Source organism: Lissotriton helveticus, chromosome 9 (genome assembly GCF_964261635.1).
Source record: "Lissotriton helveticus chromosome 9, aLisHel1.1, whole genome shotgun sequence".
Classification (NCBI taxonomy): Eukaryota; Metazoa; Chordata; class Amphibia; order Caudata; family Salamandridae; genus Lissotriton; species Lissotriton helveticus.
The window spans coordinates 1258109787-1258123458 of record NC_136070.1 but is presented as its reverse complement, the minus strand read 5'-3'; the positions used below and the strand labels follow the sequence as shown (position 1 = coordinate 1258123458).

General features: G+C 47.7%; 1 protein-coding gene across 1 annotated transcript in view; it reads left to right on the top strand.

Moving 5' to 3' along the window:
• PRKAR2A (protein kinase cAMP-dependent type II regulatory subunit alpha) overlaps positions 1–13672 on the top strand; it is a 610052-nt gene that overhangs the window by 251783 nt on the left and 344597 nt on the right. The gene's annotated exons all lie outside the window — the stretch shown is intronic.

Below are 13672 nucleotides of genomic sequence, written 5' to 3'. Positions count from 1 at the left end.
CAATGTCAGCGTCAACGGCCCTTTTCGCTGGAGTGACGCTGGAGAACATTTGCCGAGCTGCTACGTGGAAAAGTGTGCACACTTTTACCAAGCATTACTGTCTGCAGTCGTCAGTTCATGATGATACAGCAGTTGGAGAAGCGGTGCTGCAGCATCTTCTTCACTAAGGTTAGACTTTTTATAGTCTTTTATTCTTCATTTGACTTTTAAGCATATGTTTTCATTATGATGTTTTAGCATTTTCAAACGCTGTCCTATATATTCTGTACTTATGAAGGTTTTGATGCATATGTTATGTTAACAAGTTTGTGCTCTATTACCTTCCTGGTTGTGTGGGGGTGTATATGATTTATTTAGTCTCCCACCTTCCTCTAACGACAGACATGATGTCACTGCTTGCTACTCTGATTCAGGCATGTGAATCTATGAAAGATACCCCAATAATGGATAAGAAAACAAGTTACTTACCTGTAACTACGGTTATCCAGTATTGGTATCTTTCATAGATTCACATGCACCCACCCGCCTCCCCGGCACGCCAGTTCTGTTTTATGGATACTCATTCTCACTTGTGCTGGGAAAATCTGAGGAGTACTGCCTGAGCTGGGAAGGTTCTAGAGGGTGAGGACAGCTGATTGGCTGAGGCTACTATTTCAGGTCTTTTTACATAATGATGTAGATAGGCTGCTACGTTTTGGGGCCTCGTTAGGCTTTTCCAGCCTACTACAAGAAATTTTTAGGCACTGCTATTGTATATATTTTTACCGTGGGACTCCCGCCTCGACGACGGGGAATGATTCAGGCACGTGAATCTATGAAAGATACCAATACTGGATAACCGTAGTTACAGGTAAGTAACTTGTTTTCATCCCCATTCTCCCGGTTAAACATTTTTAGCCCACAGTGCTTTTGCTTTTTGGGCTTCCAAATGAGTATGCCAGTTTAATGTCTTATCGAACCATATCCCTAGGTAACGATATACGTTAACCGTTTCCAGTTTAAGATCGCCTAAGAACCAATTAAACTTAATTGCCTTTTTACCAAAACATAAAGTTTTTGTCTTGCCTAAGTTTACTATTAAAAATTTCCTAGCACAGTATTCATTAAAAGATTTCAACTTTCTTTGGAGGCCTGAATCTCTCTGGTCTACTATTACCAGGTCGTCTGCATATAAAAGGCAGGGCACCTTTTTTCCGTCCATTCTGGGGCTTGCACTACCCTCGACCTCTAGGCAGGCGGGTCTCATGCCATTTGCAATGGGTATTTTTTGTGTTAGTGACCCTTCAGTATCCCTGATTACTTGAGCCCAATTACCTCGGTGTAGTTCTTTTATTATAGTCAATAGGTCTTTGGGGATATTTTTCTTTATGAGAGTTTCCCATAAGGAATCCCGGTCTACTGAGTCGAACGCTGCTCGGAAGTCGATGAAGCAGCAGCAAAGCTTGCCGTTTTGTTCCGTTGCCTTCCTTGCCATTGCCCACAGTGCAAAACAGTGATCTATTGTGGAGTGCCCCTCTCTGAATCCTCCCTGTTCAATGGGTCCGATTGAAAACTCCTCTACCCGTGCGTTTAGTCGATTTAACACAATTTTTGAAAAGACCTTCTCTCCTACATCTAGAAGGCTAATCAGTCTATAGTTTTGTGGTGCGTCCATGCTACCTTTTTTATGGATTGGTCTGATTACAGCGCCCTTCCAATTCGGTGGCATTATACCTTCTGATAGTATTAAACGAAACATCTGGGCAAAGAGTCTTGTCCACTACTTTAGCTCTGACTTTAATATTATTGCGGGGAGATTATCGGGGCCTGCCACACGAGTTAGCTTCAGTTCTCTTATTGTTTTCTACTTGCTGTTCATTGAAATCTAATTTAAGATCTTCCGATATTTCCTTCCAGGATTGGGGCTCTATGTACCCTTGGGAATCTCGTGCCCCATACAGTTCCCTTAGTCACTCCTCCCAAGCAGCCTCACTAACGACACATTTAATTTCTCCGTCTGTTGGACCAGGCGCTTCTTTTACCATTTTCCAGAATTGCCTCAGGTTTTTATCTTCAATTGATTCTAACAAGTTTAACCAACATTTCTCCAGTATTAGGGGTGTCTTTCATAGATTCACATGCTTGAATATTCCCCGTCGTCGAAGTGGGAGTCCCACGGTATATAAAAATAGCAATAATGCTAATATAACATAAATGATAATATCATATAATAATAAAATAGAGATAATACACTGTAAAAACCTCTACAATGGTAACTTCCATAGGAAGACAGTATAAGAGAAAAAACTCATTTGTAACATATCAGCGTCATTATGTTGGTCCAAACTGCAGCCAATCAGGCTCACGCACCCTCTAGAACCTTCTCCTCAGAAGCTCAAGCCCTCAGATTTTCTACCGCACGTCGTGTGAAGGGAGTCTCCCTGAGCTCTGCTCAGTTTTCTTCAAAGTTTGTCTCTTCAAATTATTTTTCCAAGAATGTCAAGTAAGAAGTCCTTGTTTAGAGCTTGCTCTTCATGTGGGAAACTACGTTTGTTTGAGAAGGACCCCCACCAAAAGTGTATTTACTGCCTGTACCCTGACCACAAGGTGGATGAATGTAAAATCTGTAGAGCTCTTCCTTCTAAGACTCTCAGAGACAGGGAAGGTCGCCTTCTTATATGGTTGAAGCGCCTCCAAGATAAAGAAGATGTTCTGTCAGACGCAGTAAGTCTTCAGTCAGGCAAGTTCCACTGTTCCTTCCAAGCGTGGGAGTGTTCAAGACTTGCCTTCGCCTTTTCTTCAGAAAAAGAAAAAGCTGGCTTTGCCTGTGGCACAATCTTCACATTCTATGCCTTCTGTGTCAACGCCCACGAGACCTGGCTCTCAGGCGTCTTGCCCAGGCTCTATCAGTATTCTGACAGTCCTGACTCCCAGGTCGTCGACGGGCTCGTCGACGACCGTTCCGTCCACAAAATTGGCTTTGCTGTCTTCGTCGACGACCTCTGTGACGACGACGTCTGCTTCCTCGTCGTCGACGACGGTGATGTCGACATCCTCGACGTCGACGAGAACTCCTACGATCCCGTCGACGATCCCTATTGTCTCGTCGGCGACGAAGTTGCCGTCGACGAAGAAAACCTCTTCGACGTCGAAGAATTCCTCGTCGACGAAGGTCCCGTCGACGTCAGCCTCTCCGTCGACCACCTCGTCGACGTCGGCATCGTCGACGAAGAAGGCAACGATGGTTCCGACGACGAGAGCCCCGTCGACGTCGAGTGCTCCGTCGACCAGCTCCATGACGACGGCGTCGTCGTCGAAGAAGGCGACGCCGGTTCCGTCGACGAAGGTACCGTCGACGAAGGTACCGTCGACGACGATACCGTCGACGAAAGTATCGTCGACGAAGATACCGTCGACGAAGGCACCGTCGACGAGAATTCCGTCTCCTCAGATTCCAGCAAAGACGGCTCCGTCGACGCACGTTCCGTCGACGACGATACCGTCGACGACGAATCCTTCAGTGGGCCCTACCTCGTCGACGATGGCGATTTCTTCAGCGGCATGTTCAGGATCCTCTTCAGGATCGGGTTCTTTTGCCACCATGCCTCTGGTACCACTGCCTTCCTTGACCTCTGCCAGGGATTCTTCTATGCAGCTGCCGCCTCCTGATCTCCAATTACCCTCGCCTTTGATGGCAACTGATCACGAGACTGGATCTATGGGGGAAGATGAAGACGATGAAGCTCACAGTCCATCAGAATTGATTATAAAATGTCAAGACTCCAGTTCTGACCAGGAGGACGTGGAGGAAGTGGTCCAACCGGATGACCAATTTGTCCAGTTGCCGATGGCATCTTTTCCAGTTTCTTTGTTTTCAAACCTCCAGCATATGCTGGATGACTACAACAGAAGGTTTCCGCCTACCCCTCAGGGTACTCCAAGCCACGCTCCTGCGGAGGACTCCGGCCCTGCCACCCATCCACAGTCTTTGGAGCAGCCTGTTTTGACAGAGCTTCCCCGCCCTCACCCCCCTCTTCTTCCGCAACCTGGTGCGCACGGGGTGGATGAGTCGGACAGTGAAGAAGGGGAATTACACCAGGATACTGACGATGATCAGGATCCAGATATGGCGGATTACGACGACTATCGGATACAGACACCTTCTCCGCAACAGCCAGAGGCGGGTGATGCGCCTACCATTGATACAGCAAGCTTCCATGTGCTGATGAATAAAGCGGCGGACCGCTTTAAATTGCCGAGAGAACAACGGCAAGAAGATTGCTTTCTCTACGATTTCAAAAACAAACCATACAAACAAATTCACACCATACCAATCATAGAATTTGTATGGAAAGAAGGGATAAGAATTATGCATTCTCCTAACTCCTTGCCGGCACAAGTCCCTCGCCTGGAAAAGAAGTACAAGGCTCCTGCGGGTTCACCTGCTTGTTTGCTGTCGCATCCCAAACCGGACTCGGTTGTCACACAGGCGGCACAGCGACGATCCCGTAATCCGGCGACTCCTCTCACTACTCCACCTGATAGAGAGGGTCGACGTTTGGACGCCATTGGGAAGAAATTTTCCACCATGTCTTCTACGTCGGTACGCGCTGCAAATGCGTTGGCCATTCTAGGTCGCTTCGACAGGCAAATGTGGTCGGACATTTCCGCATTCGTTTCTCTAATTCCAGAAGCGTCCAGATCAGAAGCCCAGCAAGTTCTCCAGGATGGCATGAGGGCGTCAGAGGAAATGATTGACTGCGCGATTGATGTGGCGAGTACGGGATTTCGCATCCTCGCCAGTGCTGCGGCTCTCCGCCGCCAGGGCTGGCTTAAATCCACTTCTTTCCGGCAAGAAGTCCAGTCGAAGATACTCGACATGCCCTATGACGGTGAATCTCTTTTTGGCGCTCACATTGACGAGGCGCTTGAGTCAATTAAAAAGGACACCGATACAGCAAAATCGCTAGTCTCCTTACAATTTAAGAAGCAGCCCTTTCGTGGCGCCCGTGGAAGAGGTTCGTCTTCCACGAATTTTCGAGGAGGACACACTCAGTACCGCCAATTCAACCAAGGCAATCAACGTTACTCCTCTCAGCAGTCTACTCGCCAAAATCAGTCACGACCCTATAAAGGAAAACCTACTTATAGGGGTGCCAACAACAAACGCCAGTGACTCTCATGTCACACAAGGAGTTGGAGGGAGAATCTCGCAGTTTTATTCCCAATGGTCTCTGATAACATCGGACCAATGGGTATTGGACATTGTTCGCAAGGGTCATGCCTTGGAGTTCACAGAGATTCCTCCTCATTCTCCGCCATCAGGCCCGCCACCTCCCCATTTTCTAGAATTGCAACATCAAGTTCGTCTTCTCATACTAAAAGGTGCAGTCGAAGTGGTTCCTATATCACAACAAGGGACAGGTTTCTACTCACGTTTTTTCCTCATTGCCAAGAAGACGGGAGAGTGGCGGCCTATACTGGATTTGAGGGCGCTCAATTTCTTTCTAAAACAGCAGTCTTTCCGCATGCTCACGTTGTCAGAAGTCTTGCGGCTTCTCTGCAGCGGAGATTTTCTGTCCACGATAGATCTGCAAGACGCCTATTTTCATGTGCCGATTCTGCAACAACATCGCCAATTTCTGAGGTTCAAAGTGGGCACTATCCATTACCAATTCAAGGTGCTGCCTTTCGGCCTGCGTTCGGCACCTCGTGTTTTCACGAAGGTCCTGGCCCCAGTCATGGCTTATCTTCGTCTTCAAGGAGTGCAGATTTTTCCTTATCTGGACGATTGCCTTCTGAAATCTCCGTCTCCTCTTCAGCTGGCTCACGACACAAGTCTCTGCCTGCGGACTTTCAAGTCACTGGGGTTGACCATCAACGTGGACAAGTCACACTTAACACCATCACAAAGAAGGAACTTCCTGGGTGCCATTCTCGACACGGAATTATCAAAAGCCTTCGTTTCCCAAGAACGACAGGTGAAAATAGTACGTCTAGTCACCCTCATCCGTTCAAAACAGTCAGTTTCTGTGCGCATGTTGAAGTCCTTTCTGGGGATGGCGTCGTCCTGCATCGCTCTGCTTCCGAACTGCAGGCTCCGCACTCGCCCTATTCAGGAGGAACTAGACCTGCAATGGCGCCAAGTGTCAGGATCCTTCAACGATCTAGTGAGAGTCTCGTCTCGCATGAAAGACAGTCTCCTTTGGTGGAGAGAACCATCCAACCTAAACGAAGGAGTTTCCTTTCTGGCCCTTCCTCCGGATCTAACGCTGACCACAGATGCATCCATGGAGGGTTGGGGAGCTCATCTCCTAGACCTTTCAATCAAAGGGAAGTGGACACCGTCACAACGAACATGGCATATCAACAGATTGGAGCTGCTGGCGATCTTCCTTGCTCTCAGATCTTTTCTGCCAGTAGTGCAAGGAGAGTCCGTGCTGGTTCAAACGGACAACACAACCAGCATGCACTACATGAACAAACAGGGCGGCACAAGATCTCAGCCCTTGTCTCGGCTAGCTCAGAAGATCTGGAACTGGGCTCTTCATCATCGAATCTCCCTGACGGCGGTCCATCTGCCGGGGGTTTCAAACATCCTAGCGGATTCATTGAGCAGGTCCACATCGTCTACCCACGAGTGGGAGCTTCATCAACAAACTCTGGACATGGTGTTCCGCCGTTGGGGTCGTCCCCTGATGGACCTTTTTGCCACTCCACTGAATCGGAAGTGCCCCGCCTTTGCGAGCTGGCATCCTCATCCGGGGTCCAGCGGCAACGCCCTTCTCATGGACTGGAGCGGCCTGTTCGCCTATGCGTTTCCTCCCATACCATTGGTGCCGAGGACGTTGTGGAAGATGCGCAGGCAACCCTGCCACTTGATACTGATTGCACCTCGTTGGCCCAGACAGGCTTGGTTCTCGGAACTTCTTCTGTTGTCCCAATGCACGCCCATTCGTCTGCATCCACGTCCAGATCTTCTGTCCATGGACGAGGGCCAAGTCTGCCATCCAGACCCGACCACTCTTCAGTTATGGGCATGGAACCTGAATTCCTCGAATTCGCGAATTTAGAGATGCCCCAGGAATGCAGAGAGATTCTGGCTTCTGCTAGAGCTTCCTCAACTGTTCAAACGTACAAACTAAAGTGGAAACGGTTTTGCCATTGGTGCGCAGAAGCAAATGTCCACCCACTCACTTCTGCCCCAGAACAGCTGTTGCCCTTATTTCTAAGCCTTGCTCAGTCTGGCCTCTCTCATGCCACCTTGAGGGTCTTTCTGGCAGCTATTTCACGTTTCAGGCATGATGGCTCAACCTCTCTCTGCTCATCCAGAATTATCAGACAATTCTTTAAAGGTCTCTTCAGGAAGTTTCCTCCTATCAGACGCCCGCCTCCGGCATGGCAGCTCAACGTGGTATTGTCACAGCTCATGAAGCCTCCTTTTGAGCCAATCCACAGAGCAGACAACAAGTTTCTTACCTGGAAGGTCGTTTTGCTTTTGGCCCTAACGTCTTCTCGCCGTGTCAGCGATCTTCATGCTTTCACAATCAAGCCTCCTTATTTGCAATTCAAACCAGATGGGGTGTCTCTTCGGACCAATCCCTCTTTTTTGCCAAAAGTGCCTACAGATTTCCATCTGAACGAACCTGTCTTCTTGAAGACTTTCTTTCCGAATCCACAGTCTCCGGCAGAACAACGCCTTCATTCCTTAGACATCAGCCGTTGTCTAAAGTTTTACATTTCAAGAACTGCCCCCTTCCGCAAATCAGATCAGCTTTTTATAGCATATGGAAGAATGCGAAGGGGACATTCAGTGACAAAACAGACACTTGCAAGATGGCTCTCAGCAGCCATATCCTACTGTCACCAACAAGCTGGCAAGCCTTTACAGGGTCCTGTGAAGGCACATTCGACGAGAGCGATGGCGTCCTCCACCGCCTTGTTTGCCGGAGTGCCTCTACACCAGATTTGCCGGGCGGCAACGTGGTCGAATAGGCACACCTTTACCAGACATTACTGTTTGGATTCCATCAACGAGGCGGATACCGCAGTGGGGCAAGCAGTGCTTCGCCATCTCTTTAAATAAGGTGAGCCTCTGTTCCCTCCTCCTTTCTCTTCTGTGATTGCTATATGCTTTTAAGCTATGTGTTTACTTCTTGTGAAGATGCTTGCAATCCCAGTGCTAAGGAGTTACTGCTATCTATTCTATTCAAGCATGTGAATCTATGAAAGACACCCCTAATACTGGAGAAGAACTATTGTTACTTACCTGTAAAAAGGTGGTTCTCCAGTATTGGTGTCTTTCATAGATTCACATGCGACCCACCCTTCCTCCCCTCAGAGGCTCTCTTCTCCTCATACGCTATTGTTACTAGTGCTACGAAAATCTGAGGGCTTGAGCTTCTGAGGAGAAGGTTCTAGAGGGTGTGTGAGCCTGATTGGCTGCAGTTTGGACCAACATAATGACGCTGATATGTTACAAATGAGTTTTTTCTCTTATACTGTCTTCCTATGGAAGTTACCATTGTAGAGGTTTTTACAGTGTATTATCTCTATTTTATTATTATATGATATTATCATTTATGTTATATTAGCATTATTGCTATTTTTATATACCGTGGGACTCCCACTTCGACGACGGGGAATATTCAAGCATGTGAATCTATGAAAGACACCAATACTGGAGAACCACCTGTTTACAGGTAAGTAACAATAGTTCTTCTCTTTGTATGCATTTTGCTCTCTATTCCTGATATAATGCTTGCATAGGCAAAAAGGTGTACATTTTGGCATATTGTAGACTTCCTCTATATACTGGCGCCCACCCAGATGCAAACATCATTGAAATATTGGACAATGGACATTTTTTTCTTGTATGAATTGATATGCATGTAAGACCGAATCTGGCAATGTGGTAGACACTGAAATGTAGGGATCAGACCTAGCTCTGAAGTTTTCTTTCCTTCATACGTTCCTGATGGCGGCTTTTCGTCAACCATATTGATTAACCCCTTAACCCCTTAACCGCGACGCTACTTCTCCCGCAGTGCAGGAGAACTAATGAGCGGGCGGGGCTTCGACTGCCAACCGACATGTGCCGCAACAGGGAGGTAGTATAAGCACTGAAGACGTTAAGCTTTTCATGAAATTGACTACTGTGGTTTGTTTTCTGAGCAAGTATGATTTGAAGCTCTAAATATACAGGTCAGGATTGGAAAAATTAACAGCCACACAGAACTCACAAACAGCCTTGCCAAGTAGATTGACATAACATGGCTGAGAAGATGCATTGTGGCATAATGGAAGTACATCAAACCTAGAAGTATTAGATGATGCTACATACGGTTGAAAACCCAATTATCTAGTGAAAACATCCTATTTTTCTTTCTTTAACTTCCTTCAATATCTATGTCTTTTTAGCCAAAGTGAAATGTTATTAAAAATGCACAGGTGTCTCATAGTTTTAAAATTTCCCAGAAAACTCATGGTGAAGGTCATGCTTGCTTGGCGCGTAGTGATGGTACTGAACATTATGAGTTCCACTTCAGAACTTATGGAAAATTCAAGTTGTTCTAGGTTCATAATTGGCGGGGCAAACTTCCCCGACTCCCCTCAACATATCTGGAAAAATTATTTCTTGCTTGCTCCCCTCGTGGTGTGCATAATATTCTTGTTTTACAAAACATCCAATAAAGAAAAGAGCCAAATATTCAGATAAAGTTAACATAAAAAACCCCTGTGACTCTTGGTCTGTGTACCATTTCCCATTATTCCACTGACCCAATTAGCTAATAAATATAGAAGTTATAAAACAAAATATAAAAACATATGTAAAATATATATCCTCTATTCGGGTAACCAGGTTCCTGTGTTCACCCCCGCTAAGGATTCTAAGCAGAAGGGTAGCAGCGGTAAAGAAGGGAGACTCGAGGGGGCATGGAGTTGTGGCATCTGGCTTACCTCCCATCGGATTCTTTCAGCTGTGCCTCCCACGGACACTCTCGCTGGTAATGTCACCCCATTTGATTTGTATCCAGTCCCGCTATGCTGAACATTGGGGCATTATGGGCCATGCAGTTCCACCACACGGGGCTGCATTTGGATATGGACTACATTGAGGGGGCGGAGCATAGAGGACAAAACAACAGAGTGGAAGGACTGTATTTACCACGCAGCGCTAGGAGCAGTTGGAGAGGGGCGCTGAGGAAGGCCAATGTCGCCGAAATGCATCCGCCTGAGCCAGCTGCTTAATAAAGTGCTCCTGATTGTCTCCCTTGGGTCACGGCCTTTTTCTTTGGAGGAAGTCATGTTTCAGACATTCATGCGCGTACGCCAGTGCGCATTCACGTGTACCCTCGCTTCATCAAGTTGGTCTGGACTATCTGGCAAGCTCGACTGAGCATCTGTTTGTATTGCGTTGGCAATAAGCTCCAGAACCCACCACGAAGCTTGGAGAAGACAGCGGCAGGGGATATTGCATCCTCTATTCGGGTAACCAGGTTCCTGTGTTCACCCCCGCTAAGGATTCTAAGCAGAAGGGTAGCAGCGGTAAAGAAGGGAGACTCGAGGGGGCATGGAGTTGTGGCATCTGGCTTACCTCCCATCGGATTCTTTCAGCTGTGCCTCCCACGGACACTCTCGCTGGTAATGTCACCCCATTTGATTTGTATCCAGTCCCGCTATGCTGAACATTGGGGCATTATGGGACATGCAGTTCCACCACACGGGGCTGCATTTGGATATGGACTACATTGAGGGGGCGGAGCATAGAGGACAAAACAACAGAGTGGAAGGACTGTATTTACCACGCAGCGCTAGTAGCAGTTGGAGAGGGGCGCTGAGGAAGGCCAATGTCGCCGAAATGCATCCGCCTGAGCCAGCTGCTTAATTAAGTGCTCCTGATTGTCTCCCTTGGGTCACGGCCTTTTTCTTTGGAGGAAGTCATGTTTCAGACATTCATGCGCGTACGCCAGTGCGCATTCACGTGTACCCCCGCTGCATCAAGTTGGTCTGGACTATCTGGCAAGCTCGACTGAGCATCTGTTTGTATTGCGTTGGCAATAAGCTCCAGAACCCACCACGAAGCTTGGAGAAGACAGCGGCAGGGGATATTGCATCCTCTATTCGGGTAACCAGGTTCCTGTGTTCACCCCCGCTAAGGATTCTAAGCAGAAGGGTAGCAGCGGTAAAGAAGGGAGACTCGAGGGGGCATGGAGTTGTGGCATCTGGCTTACCTCCCATCGGATTCTTTCAGCTGTGCCTCCCACGGACACTCTCGCTGGTAATGTCACCCCATTTGATTTGTATCCAGTCCCGCTATGCTGAACATTGGGGCATTATGGGCCATGCAGTTCCACCACACGGGGCTGCATTTGGATATGGACTACATTGAGGGGGCGGAGCATAGAGGACAAAACAACAGAGTGGAAGGACTGTATTTACCACGCAGCGCTAGGAGCAGTTGGAGAGGGGCGCTGAGGAAGGCCAATGTCGCCGAAATGCATCCGCCTGAGCCAGCTGCTTAATAAAGTGCTCCTGATTGTCTCCCTTGGGTCACGGCCTTTTTCTTTGGAGGAAGTCATGTTTCAGACATTCATGCGCGTACGCCAGTGCGCATTCACGTGTACCCCCGCTGCATCAAGTTGGTCTGGACTATCTGGCAAGCTCGACTGAGCATCTGTTTGTATTGCGTTGGCAATAAGCTCCAGAACCCACCACGAAGCTTGGAGAAGACAGCGGCAGGGGATATTGCATCCTCTATTCGGGTAACCAGGTTCCTGTGTTCACCCCCGCTAAGGATTCTAAGCAGAAGGGTAGCAGCGGTAAAGAAGAGAGACTCGAGGGGGCATGGAGTTTTGGCATCTGGCTTACCTCCCATCGGATTCTTTCAGCTGTGCCTCCCACGGACACTCTCGCTGGTAATGTCACCCCATTTGATTTGTATCCAGTCCCGCTATGCTGAACATTGGGGCATTATGGGACATGCAGTTCCACCACACGGGGCTGCATTTGGATATGGACTACATTGAGGGGGCGGGGCATAGAGGACAAAACAACAGAGTGGAAGGACTGTATTTACCACGCAGCGCTAGGAGCAGTTGGAGAGGGGCGCTGAGGAAGGCCAATGTCGCCGAAATGCATCCGCCTGAGCCAGCTGCTTAATAAAGTGCTCCTGATTGTCTCCCTTGGGTCACGGCCTTTTTCTTTGGAGGAAGTCATGTTTCAGACATTCATGCGCGTACGCCAGTGCGCATTCACGTGTACCCCCGCTGCATCAAGTTGGTCTGGACTATCTGGCAAGCTCGACTGAGCATCTGTTTGTATTGCGTTGGCAATAAGCTCCAGAACCCACCACGAAGCTTGGAGAAGACAGCGGCAGGGGATATTGCATCCTCTATTCGGGTAACCAGGTTCCTGTGTTCACCCCCGCTAAGGATTCTAAGCAGAAGGGTAGCAGCGGTAAAGAAGGGAGACTCGAGGGGGCATGGAGTTGTGGCATCTGGCTTACCTCCCATCGGATTCTTTCAGCTGTGCCTCCCACGGACACTCTCGCTGGTAATGTCACCCCATTTGATTTGTATCCAGTCCCGCTATGCTGAACATTGGGGCATTATGGGACATGCAGTTCCACCACACGGGGCTGCATTTGGATATGGACTACATTGAGGGGGCGGAGCATAGAGGACAAAACAACAGAGTGGAAGGACTGTATTTACCACGCAGCGCTAGGAGCAGTTGGAGAGGGGCGCTGAGGAAGGCCAATGTCGCCGAAATGCATCCGCCTGAGCCAGCTGCTTAATAAAGTGCTCCTGATTGTCTCCCTTGGGTCACGGCCTTTTTCTTTGGAGGAAGTCATGTTTCATATATATATATATATATATATATATATATATATATATATATATATATATATATATATATATATATTATATATATTAACATAAAAGTTATTTTCTTTTTTTTAATGAAGAGAACTGGTGAGGGCATACACTTATGACGCATGAACGCCCTGATCAAACACACAAAAAGTGATGGGAAGAATGTATGAAAATAGTTTAGACCACAGGCAGTCACACTGGGTAGCAATCCAACCCTTTGGTTTTTGTCCACAGTGAAACTGCTGACAGAATCGTGCCTTCTGTTCCCTTCAAAAGGGAACACCGGTAACTCCAGACCCTATTCAGCCTTGTTAGTGAGGAATAGCTTGGCCCTATGGCATACCCATGGCCACCAAGGGCGTTTAATCATATACACAAATGTGATCGAAGGAATGGTTTTCTGGCTGTTCAAGATGGACTTTTTCCATGAGAATCGGGGTCAGTACTGATGTGAATATGACAGGCCTCTGTCTACAGTGGTACAGCGGGTGAAATGCTTGGAATGCTACAGAGAGCGATTGACAATTTTTGACTATTTACAAGCATTCTTCCCATCACGATCAATGTGCTTGATGCAACAACTTAAGAGACCCACGGTATCCCTAGATATGGGTCCCTTTTAGGAAATCTACTTGAGTGGAGGTGTTTTCTTTCTGGGACACTTTGACTTGGATGGGTTTGCTACTCATGACCCCTCAGCAGGACCCCCTGTAAGAGAAGGAAATATCATTTACCTTAAATCCTAAATGTCTTTCAGTGGAATCTGCATTCAAATCATGAAGCAGTCCTTTGCTTCCTTTGCTTCCTTGCTTGCT